Source organism: Diadema setosum, chromosome 14 (assembly GCF_964275005.1).
Source record: "Diadema setosum chromosome 14, eeDiaSeto1, whole genome shotgun sequence".
NCBI lineage: Eukaryota > Metazoa > Echinodermata > Echinoidea > Diadematoida > Diadematidae > Diadema > Diadema setosum.
This window is the reverse complement of record NC_092698.1, coordinates 5,526,434-5,539,127: the sequence shown is the minus strand read 5'-3', so window position 1 is coordinate 5,539,127 and position 12,694 is coordinate 5,526,434.

Genomic DNA, 12,694 nt, shown 5'->3' with positions numbered 1-12,694 from the left:
GAATGAATGTGATGTCTAGAGTATACAACTCTTGCGATGTGTTGAAGGACCTTATCATTTTGATCTCCTGGAGACAGAATGGTGTGATTAGGAAGAAGGGAAAAAAAAACACGAAATAGAAACATAAGTAATATGAAAATACTCACATCATAAAATTGTATAAAACTTTATTATCATCACTATCTGTCGATATTTTTGACATGTACTATTATTATTTTTGTCATTATCATATTCATCATTGTTATAATGATGTTGTTGATGGTGATGATGATGATGATGATAATGATGATTACTATTATTATCATCATCATTGCTATTATCATCATTATCAGCATCTGCTCTGTAATGGTGGCATCACGCAGCATCATCGTAATTTAGTGGTTGCAGCAGCAGACGTATGAATCATGCTCAGACGAAGGGGAAATGCAGATTATAGTCTGTATACCTTGACTGCGACTATAGGTCCATTGGTAGTGTGAGGATGTAATGCCTTTTTACACTCGTCTCCGCAATGCCTGATAAAGACGCAAAAAAGAAAAAAAAAATAATCAACGCGGAATGAAGGCTGCCACTTCCTAATTCTTACAGAAAACAGAGAGATTGGAGTGAGTAGATATAGTGAAATATTTTTGGTACTGAATAATGATACATTTACATAAGTTCCTTTGTAGAGATATTTTGTTGTGAGCTCCCTTGCGGAGACTTCCAATATGAACTCCCTCGTGGAGACTCTATGAGCTAGTCCCTCGTGGAGACATTATGGCATACTGTATCTAATATTCATGTTTGGTACCTTTAAAATCAATGATGTTTTGTTAATAATATGTCAGTATTGTCTGGGACAAATTATCTATTAAACAAAATAATTGTACCGAGCTATGTAACATCAGTCTTTTATACCACTCTAGTTAGTCATGATTACATTATGCTCTCGTTGCGTTTGTTATTTTGTGTAAAGGACTTTTTTTTTAGTTTGTTTTAACAGAAAGTGCAATGGTCTGAAGCTGGGTTTTGAGGCAGAATAATAACCCTTCCCAAAGGGAGTGCGTCACGTTACTAAGTACCTGTATATACATAGAGTGGCGGGATCTGCCTCTGTTCATACAAACCTCCTTCCTGATGATGGTGTGTATATCGAGTGACTCAATCACGACCGATTGGGAGCGACCCATTTCTGTCAGGCGTTTGGGTTGATTACCACTTCATCAAATCTTACCAAGATTGCTCGGAAATAATATATGATTAAAAAGAGAAAGAAGAAACAGGGGAGGAGAACATGGAGAAGGAGGAGGAAGAAGAGGAGAAGAAAAGGAGGAGAAGAAAAGGATGATGATGATGACGATTATGAAATTTTTATCACCCTAGTCATTGTAGTCAGTGCTATTCTACGACATTATGATAATTTCAATTACTTTATTCCATTTGATGTTTATTTCCTTTAAACTTGTTTCTACAACTTTTCCATTGTCACATTTAGTTGAAGAATTTTAGGCTTAGGCCGTGCTATAATCGACGACCGCTGTCATGGTGGTGATAACTTGAAAACATTTTTTTTTTTTTTTTATCAAACCGACTCACATTCATAACCTTGTAACAGTAATGTGGGCTTAGCAGTATACAGGAAGGAATCACAAGATATTAGATTTTGCACAACACTTCTAATTACATGCGAGCGCAAGCAGGGTAAAAGATAATCATTTAAATTGGCTTTAACGTCATCAAGGATTCGTACCACGGCACCACCATTCAGCATGAGTCCTGACGTTTTTAGCGTAGGTGGCGCTATATAAGTACATTGTACGTACGTTTTTATAGACGTATCCGGGCATACCCCCTGGGCAACTACCCTCCGGATAATTACCCCCCCCCCCCCCCCCCAGGTCTATTCCCCCCTAGGGCAACTACCCCCGGACAACTACCCTCCTAGGGCAATCACCCTCCAGGGCCATTACCCCCTATAGGACAACTACCACCCGGTCATCTACCCTCCTAGGGCAACTACCCCTCAAGGGCAATTACCCCTAGGACATCTACCCCCGGATAACTACCCCCAGGATCACTACCACCCGGATAACTACCTCCGGATAACTACCCCCCCCCCCCCCCCCCGATAACTACCCCCAGGATAACTACGACCCAGATTACCACCCCGAGATACCCCCTTCCCCCGCCCCCTCCTGATACTTACCCACTGGACAACCCTCCCCCCCCCCCGAAAGTTACCATACACCCGTTGTAATTTTTCCATAAGTTCATAACACCATATAGTCAGAAGACTAAGCTCATGTAGGCCCTACAGTAATGCACCTTTCTCTTACACTGTCATCATTTACTCTTTTGGCTTGTCATTTTCTACCATTATAACATATTAGACGATGAACACAAGAAAAGGAGAGTTGATTTCACTGCAATTCATTATTCCCTTAACATTAGCGAGGGACCCTTCGATATAAAGCCATAGTTTCTGATAGGATCCAGGCACGGTTTTATGAAAGTTAGCAGTCCTGACAAGCTGTCAGTTCCACACAATTACCAATCGTTGTAGGTCGATCAAAGCAGGTCCATGGTAACAAGTCAGTGACTCGAGCTTATTAATCAAGCAGAAGCCATGGTTTTATTGAAATTATTATATTATTTTACATACAAGTAGAATTGTGCTAGCTTTCAAATGAAATGTTCTCGACACTTTAAGGGGAAATCCAGTTCAAATATAAACTAGTCTGTTTAGAAAGAGTAAAATATTACGAGTTTAACGGTATATATATATATATATATATATATATTTTTTTTTTTTTTTTTTTTTTTTTTTTTACAAAACACCCCTAGTTGCTAACGAAGTCTTTTGTCAGTCCTGCACCCTCTTTTTGAATAGATCTAGAGAGTTGTAGTTGACAGAACCCTTTTACATTAGGGCTGCTCTGTTTATCCCGGCCATTTTAAGACTATTTTTTTTTCACAAAAACTTGAATCCTTCTTGGAATAACATGCTCTTTAATATAAGGGGTTTCTACTTATTTCACCCAAAAGATGCTAAAAACCTGAAGTTAGGTCTCGACCAGAACCAGACGATATGAAAAAATGTTGTTTTTTTTTTTTCAATTCAAATAGCAAACGTTGTTCGAAAATGACAACGAGAGACGTAATTTTCTGGGGGGGGGGGGGTTATTGCAAGAGGGGTGATTGTTTGGAGCCTAATTTTAATAAGGAGTACTTGTCAAGGGAGGTAATGCTCTGCGGTGATCATACCAAGGATGTGACAATCTCTTCCCGCATCCTTGATATACTAGTTGTTAATGCCCAATGATGCAGTAGGGCAATTCTGAAATGAGCGTTAACGGTATAATAGTAAAACAGTTACAAAATTGATGAAACAATGCAAAGAAAGCAAATTAAGACAGAGACGAAGTACACAAAGATACAGTGTACTCCCGTTACAACGAACACGGTTATAACGAAATTTCGTTATAACGAAGCAAAACTTCTGGTCCCAAAATTATCGCCATTAAAGTCTATGGTACAAAATTCGCTTATAACGAAGACGGTTATAGCAAAATTTTCGTTATCAAGAAGTCTTTTCTGAGCGCCACTGACAAAGAAAAACAAAAGAAATGTGCTCCGTTACAACGAAATGCGGATCGCATTCGAAAATGCGTAGCGGAACAAGCATTTTTATAGCGTCTCTGCATGCATGAGCGAACGCTTCACATCATTGTATGTTCACTCCGTGTATCACGCACAGTTTCCGAGAGGAACTTGCGTTATTGTAATAATCTGAATTCAGATAAGGTTTGTTTCATTGTTCCGAAGTCCTTTAATACAAAACACACAGATTCTGATACAACTAAATGTCCGTAATAGTTCGGAAATGAAATATTAAGCACATTTTGGCGTTATTCCAAAGGTTCGTTAATCCCATGTCTTATGGTTCTTATTCTTATTCTTATACGGTTCGTTAGTCCGAAAATGATAGGAATTCAAAACGTTCGTTAATCGGAACATTACAAAAAGAATCCTTAATCCATGGTGGAAAAAGGTGAGTAGACTAACAAAACTTAAGAATTGCAATCCTTATGATCGTCTTAAGATAAGTAAATCTTCGAAATAACTAACCTTTCTCATTTTTTTTTTTCATTAACAAACTTTCTTCGGAATAACGAACCTTTTTATTTTCGGATGAAAAAGCCTACGGAACAACGAACTTTCTGAATGGTGAACCTTTCTCATTTTTTTAGTGTACAATTAACCTTCAGAATGACGAACCTCATTTCATTTTCAGATCAACGAACCTTCGGAAAATGAACAATATATTATTTCAATTTAATTTATGAACTTTCGGAATAATGATTTTTCGGAAATGCGAACCTTCAGATAAACAAACCATCGGAATCTCGGGAATGGCAAAACTTCGGAATAAGGAGCCTTCGGAGTAACGTACTTAAGTAAGAAAAGAACCTTTAGAATAGCGAACTGTAACCAAATCCTACACCGTCATTTTCTACACATGTGTGACAACACAAACAACTTTATGCTCTTTTTAAAATGTAATATTTACACGAAATTAAAAAGGTACTCTCCCATTTCACATAGCTTTCCAACGTATGATGATGATTCAACAAACAATTTTTTCTTTTTATGCGTGATTTCTTTCTTTTCGTTATAGCTACATTGCATATTATATTTGTTCGGTTATAAAGAAATTTCGTTAAAACGAAAAAAAAAACCAAACAAACAAACAAAAAACAAAAAACAACTGCCGGTCCTGAGCATTTCGTCATAACGGGAGTGCACTGCACATGAACACACACGAGATAAATCCCTTGTAATGAGAGAAAGAGGAAAGGTGAGTAATGAATGACAGGAATAGACTACCTTCACGGTACATGGAAAGAGAAAAGCGAGAGGGAAGAGGAAGATGATGGGTCAAAACCAGGGCACGTGAGGCATGAGATATAAGCTCCTCAAAATAAAGAAGTGTTACATGGAGTTGTGGTAAACGATAGACGATTGTGGTTTAAAAAAATATTGCAAAAAGTGAAGTGTAACATTTCTTCAAAATGTCTTTAGTTCAATGGTAACGGCATTCAAACTTAAAACTTCTTTTATACTACTATCAAGAGAAATCCGAAATTTCGGAACAGTAAAAGAAAATACAGATTTAGCGAAAATAGTTTTGGTTAAAGGCATTGACATTTACTGGATTACCGGGTAGGATATGCAGGGACAGTTTCGTTTTTGATGAACATAGAGTCAAAATACAGAAGGGAGAAATTAAGCTTGTACATAAATCGTCCTAAATGCAAACGATACAAATCGTAAATCATATAATGTTGTTTTCATAAGATGAAGTATCAGTATGGCATCTCCGTGATTCCTGGCAAATGATACAAAGAACTTCGTTTCCTGTAGTAATAATATTCTTTTTATTAAAAGTATAAGAGTTGGGGGGGGGGGGGGCAATGACACGGGGGTAGTTATCCGGGGGGTATATTGACGTGGTGCACTGTCCTGGGGGTACTTGTCCTTTTGATAGTTATATAGGGGAGGGGGAGTTGTAGGCCTACTTATCCGGGGTAATCATCCATGGGAGGTTATCGGAGGGGGTAGTTATCGGGTGGAAGTTATCTGGGGTTTAGTTATCGGAGGAGGAGGTAGTTAACCTGGGGGATAATTATCCTGGTGGTAATAATCTGGGGGTAGTTATCCGGAGGGTAATTATCCGGGGGGGGGGGTTAATTATCCGGGGGGTAATTATCCGGGGGGTAATTATCCGGGGGTAGTTATCCGGGGGGTAGTTACCCAGGGGGTATTTCTCCGGGGGTAGTTACCCAGGGGGTAGTTCTCCGGGGGTAGTTATCCAGGGGGTAGTTATCCGAGGGGGTAGTTATCCAGAGGTAGTTATCCGATGGGTAGTTATCCAGGTTATCTAGTTTTCCTAAGGGGGAATTGCCCTGGGGGGTGATTGCCCTAGGAGGGTAGTTGTCCGGGGGGGGGGGGGGGTAGTTGTCCTAGGGGGTAATTACCCTGGAGGGTAATTGCCCTTGGAGGGTAGTTGTCCGGGGGGGGGGGGGGTAGTTGCCCTATAGGGGGAAATTTTCCTGGGGGGGGGGGGGGGTATTAATCCGGGTGGTAGTTATCCGAAGGATGGTTTTCCAGGGGGTAGTGGTCCTAGACCCTTTATAGAAGATCAAGACTTAAGTCCACCACTGATCTCTTATAGCTGTAAATGTGTTTATACTGCACGGGATGACGTCCGATCGAAAGATTCAAGGACCGTAGAAGGGGGGGGGGAGGTGTTAGGGCACCTTTCCGGTGAGTCCCCATTCCCCCCCCCCCCCCCAAGAAAAAAAAAATCGGGGAAAAATCACAACATGCACCTATGGATTTCAAAAATGCCCGTTTCTTTCCGTATAAGGGGGAGGAGAGGGAGGGATTACCAGTGACGCGGCCCCTGTGATCAAAATGTGTTATCATTGTGGGCAAAGAGACTTTCAACATTAATCTGTATATTTTCACATTATAATCCACGCTTTCATATTTTGAAACATTTCATTATCTCTTAGGAGCGAAACTACAAAATAAGTGATCTATGAGTAATGTTGAGCACAGTCACGTCCTGATGGTAGAGAATAATAGTGGCGATTGTCTCTTGCTGGCGTGTCAGATAGGTCACCTTTAGAGTCTATTTAAAAATATTTGGGACTCTACTATAGTCACATTTGAAACGATCCAAGACGTCTGAAGCTCTGATAGTCTATGGCTTCTTAATGTTGAGGTGGCATTTGCATCGTGTAGTTTGTAACCAAAACCCAAATAGGTAATCATAACGTTTATGGTTTGAGTGAATTAAAGGACAAGTTCACCTTCATAGACATGTGGGTTGAGTGAATGCAGCTATATTAGTAGAACACATCAGTGAGAGTTTGAGGAAAATCGGACAATCCGTTCAAAAGTTTTTTTTGAAATTTTTGAAATTTCTGCTCAGTCACGGCTGGATGAGAAGACTACTATAGCTCGTGATGTCACATTATTGTGTACAACGATATAAAGAAAGAATAAAGAAAATTCAACATTATTATTTTCACTTTTCTCGCATAACAAAAGAACACTCGACTTCTCTCTTTCAGAAGGCATGCAGGGGGAATAATATTACCCATAGCATACATCAGTGACAAGTCGAAGAAATGTGCACTTTATTCAAAAAGTAAAGTTTTGTGAAATTCTCTTTTTATTTTCCTTATATCGTTGTACGCATGTGGCATCATACACTGTAGTAGTCTTCTCATCCAGCAGTGACTGTGCAGATACTTAAACAATTCACAACTTTTAAACGGATTGTCCGATTTCCCCCAAACTTTCACTGATGTGCGCTACTAATATTGTTGCCTTCACTCAATCCACATGTATATGAAGGTGGACTTGTCCTTTAAGTTTTAGGAAAATCGGACAATCGATTAAAAGCTATGGATTCGTAAAGTTTTGATATATACATCTCTGCATGAGATGACTACAGGCAAGTTTGTGACGTCACTGAAGAGCAAGAAAATTCTACAAAATGTCATGTTTTATGAAAACTACAAATTCTTTTGACAGAGTGACACTGTGGCATCTATGCAAAGGATATTAATATCATTCCCATTCCTTTCCAAAAGAGGTGAATTGCTCCTTCATTATGCCACCGGAAAATTACATTTTGCCTTTCTGCCATGACGTCAAAAACTGTAGTAGTCTTCTCGTATAGATGGCGGCAAGGTGGGGTGATTATTGTTTGACTACTGCATGAACATCACAAACGAAGTTACGGTAATAGTTATATTCAATATAGGTCTATTACAATGACGAAAAATGACGCTTTCAAAGTCACAAGTCATGATCCCCGATTGTTACGGCTGCTGTGTATATTACACACGGGCCTATATGGGCCTATAACACGTATATAGGCCTAATCCAATCATAAGATGTTAATGGCGGTCGTATAACATGTTTTTTTTTTTTTGGGGGGGGGGGGGCTTGTAAAAAAACACAGGCATTTTTCATAGCAGCGCATATTAATAGTGGACCTCGTAGACAACTACGTTCACTGGCCGAGAATGAGTTAACGTCAGTCATGCCATCTGAATACTATCAGTCCATTTTCTTTTAGTTTTGTTTTGTTTTCTCAAAGCAGCACGAATAGCCCCTTGTCACCGTTACACAGTTTGCACAGTTCAAAGGTCAACGGCAATTTATACCCCTGCTAAAAAATAGAAATACATGTAATATTATCATATCTCTCTCTCTCTCTCTCTCTCTCTCTCTCTCTCTCTCTCTCTCTCTCTCTATATATATATATATATATATATATATATATATATATATATATATATATATATATATATATAAGATTACAAAAGAGGGCTATCAAGGATATCTGAAGCATAAATGAAAAGTGCCCCAATTGTATTATTGACATCAATGCCGCTGTACTTATTTTTAGTGATATATTAATCTCAGTTACAACAACCAAACAACCACGCATTGTCGTCCCTATACTTAGTATACTGATGATTGTCTGTACATAAGAAAACATTTAAAACGTGAGGCGTCTTTTTCCTGTGAGAATCTATACTATGTAATGCTTTAGGTAGCGGAAATTGAAGCATTAGAAAAAGCAGAATAAAGAAAAATATGTGTGTCTATTCATCTAGACATGGGGTTAGATCCGGGGACAAAGGTTATGAATGAATGACTCTACGTGTATATAGTGTGAAGGATGATCATAATCGTATTTGATCGCGTACTTTCAAGTGTGTGTGTGTGTGTGTGTGTGTGTGTGTGTGTGTGTGTATGTGCGTGCATGTATTTTAATATGTTTATTAAGATATTTGAATATTGAGCCTACCGTCATTATAGGAAGTACCATCATAAGTTGTGTATGTGTGTGTATTTCATCCGTCAAGAAAGCCACACAAGATGTCCATATGAGTTATGCACTAATCGAGTGTTTTCTCAGGACCGATGACATTAATACCTCAGTACGACGGAAAATTTATCATTTTTTTCTCCAAATCACATTCATGTCGTTATTACAGGTTGTATAATAATAAACACAGCATTTCACACACACACACAAAAACACACACAGACAAGGAGTCGTGACATAAAGATAATGATGTGACAGAGTGTACATAATAAACATTGTATCAAAGGAAGAACTTCCTTGTGGTAAAAAGAAAAAAAAAAAGAAAAAAAAAGTTAAGTCTCGGTACCAGACCGGACACAAGGTCTTTGCCCCCGTACTGTGAGAAATACTCACTGCAACCAGGGAGGTGGATCTCTTCCACCTCCCTGCTGCAACATCGAAGCAGTCTGCAACTTGAACATTGGACCTCGATGATTTGATTGCGTGACGGTATTTAGTTCTTTCACGGAAGTGCTATGTTGTTCTGTATCGAATGAGTGAGCAACAAGAGAGTGTCTGGACGCCAAACTAACAACGGGATTCCGACGGAGATGGATTGTGACGACGGCAGACAATAAAAAAAGATGACAAATTGATATTTTGGACAGCACACATTACATCCATACCATGAATGCACAATGCAAGGATAGATTACATTGACATACACACACTTTAAGCACGAGCACACACTACACGCCCACGCACACACACAGACACAGACACACACAGACACACGCACACAGACACACAGACACACACACACACACACACACAATCACACACACACACACACACACACACACACACACACACACACACACACACACACACACACACACACACACACACACAAGCACATTTATATTGAGCGCAATGACACATACAAAAAGAACACCAACCAGTGTTTGCTAGGTTTAATAATTGTTGCTTTCTATATAGGAAGTTCTCAAGTATTAACGTGAAAATGCAGATCCAAGGAATGGTATACCAAAGGTAACAAACCACACATAGGCTTATTACAGGTACCGCCCAACATTTTACTTAGACTGAATATTATTTTTTCACTCCACTTTTGGTGGGTGGGGTAGGGGTTTACTGGTGTCCTATATAGGACAACACGGGGATGGGGTGGGGGAGGAGTGGTATATAGGGAGGGGGTCGTTACCACTAACCGCAGCCAAACAATATCAAACGGCACATAAATACAACCAATTAATTACAAGATAGGGTATAGTGGACAATCATTTCTCAACACCAAACGTTCTAAAAAATCGCACAAACAAACCTATGTTAGGGGAGTGTACTGGACCTAAGACCGCTAAGGGGACTATGCAGTGACTTTTGACTTGTATTGATTCATAATGCCCTGATAATTACCAATGCCCAAAAGAATATCTAGGTATGAGTCATATAATATTTCATGATAATATAAAATATATGGCTTGAAATTTAAATTTAGGTATTGATTTGGCCACATGTATAATTATTATAGGATGCTGAAGGTATCATGAATCAATACAAGTCAACTTGCATAATAAATTTGATATGCATTACATAGTTCCTTTAAATTAATTTGTAACAGATTTCGGAGCCCGTGGGTTCCAAAAGGCAATTAACTTCAGTTTAATCTGAATTGGAAAACCTTTGCAAAGCTGCTTACAGAACTGAAAAAACCCCAAGGAACAAGGCAACAAATTTTATTCGTTCAAAGTAGTAAGTACATAAAACTGGATTTAAAAATGAGAATAAGGAATACAAAGACTCAAAATACGACAGAAGATAATTTTATGAGCAACTTCAAAAAGCAAAGCACTCCTCGAAGTGTGAAATTTTTGCCTGAAGAATTGCCGGTATAAAGGGGGGGGGGGGGATCCAGGAATTCCATAAAGGGGAGGCGCCTTTACAAATTAAAGGGGGCGCACACCCCTTTTTTTTCTTTTTATTTCTTCTGTTTTAACAAAAAACAAAGAGGGGTGCGCGCCCGGTGCGCCCCTTCTTGATCCGCCACTTACTAATAGGCCTATAGAGAAACACAGTGAACTCGAGTGGTTGCATAATGTCTTGTGCACGTCGCGGGAGCTGTATCCAAGTTAATTTCCTTATAGCACATACGTCATCGGCGAGTAATGGCACACCTTAGTCTGGCCTCCAGGCGTTGGACAACACTTGTCACATTTTCCAGCACCATCACACTGTAATGATAGTTTGGCAATGCACAAAATGTTATTCCAAGAGGATCCTAACACTTTCATAAGGGCATTTACATATTTCCGGTCACTTATACCTGGTTTCAATCGCAACCGGTACTGATAAATTTTCCATGAAATTCTACAAAAGATCAGACGGCATGATTGTGGATAGCCGGGGAAGCTCATGTTTTCATTTAAATAAAGAAGAGAGGGGAATGAGGAGAAAAGGAAACGCACGTAGAGCCTATACGATATAGTCTCCTTGTAATAATATTTGAGTTTCATCTGAACGTATGAATAATGTTGAAATGAATGTCTTTGGTGAGTTTGTGACAACTGCGATTTATTTTAGAAAGAGAACAAAGTTACCTTTCCATACTGAATCCTGAAATGCCCATACACTTAATACGCAGTCCACCAGGTTCCCTAACGTAACGGGTTAATAAGTATTACAGCACATAGCTGCACGTCTACGATAGTAAGTTGTCTTGTTAGTCCTTCAATTCGTAAATGAATGAGATAACGATTGCGGTTCAACATCCAGAAAAAGAGGTGCCATGAAAATGCAAAGAAAAGAAAAGAAAGTAAGCATCCGGCTTTGCCCGTATGGCCTATCGACCACCGACTGCACAGTAACCTATGGGATACTATTCAAGTGCATTATGTGACGTCACTGGCACTATGCTTTATGCTTTGATAGCAATCCACGTGGAACTCCTGAGTATGGCACACAGTGACGCTTAGATGAGAATGACAACCCAATGTCATCCGAACTTATTTCGCAATGAAAGAGAGAGAAAGGAAAAAAACAACAACAAACGAACAACGCTGCTTAACACACCGTGAATACCATTCAGATAGCATGGAATGACAATAAAGAAAAATAAATTCATCCCCCATACCACTCTTTCCTATTTCCTACAAAACCAGAAATAGATGATATTTATTATCCAGTCGACTTATTTATTTTTCAAAAGAGTTCCGAAGAGTATCAAACTTGAAATGGAAAAAAAAAATTACTTAGCAACAACTCTGTGCCTGAGTACATTGTATTACGATCGAGGTATCTCGCCACGGCTCCAAAGGCAAACCTACGCGCACGCAGGACATGGTTATGAGATATTATTTGGACTTGCTTAATTCAGAAAATTTAGAAAATGTTTACGTTCATTGTGATTATACACTCTGATGTATACATGTGTATATGTTTGTTTGTTTGTTTGTTTGTTTTTATTTCCAGTGAAAACGCAACACAAGCGCTGCTTACATCAAGAAGTGTAATGGCGCAATCTCGAGAATATATCCATTAATTGATCGAGTCCTGTTCGAGATTATGCCATTGCCACATAAGCTCGACTCACAAAGTCAGTATTGCGCTGCGCTATACGATGGAAAAATTTTGAATCTATAGTGACAGACATATTATAGCCATATTAATAGTAGATTCTCTGAATTGGGCTGGTCGGGGGGGGGGGGGGGTGGAGAGGGAGGGGGTGGGTGACGCTGTGTTTTATTTTGTCTTGTTGCCCCTCCGTGTTTCGCACGATGGTTGTAAAACCTGTGTCTC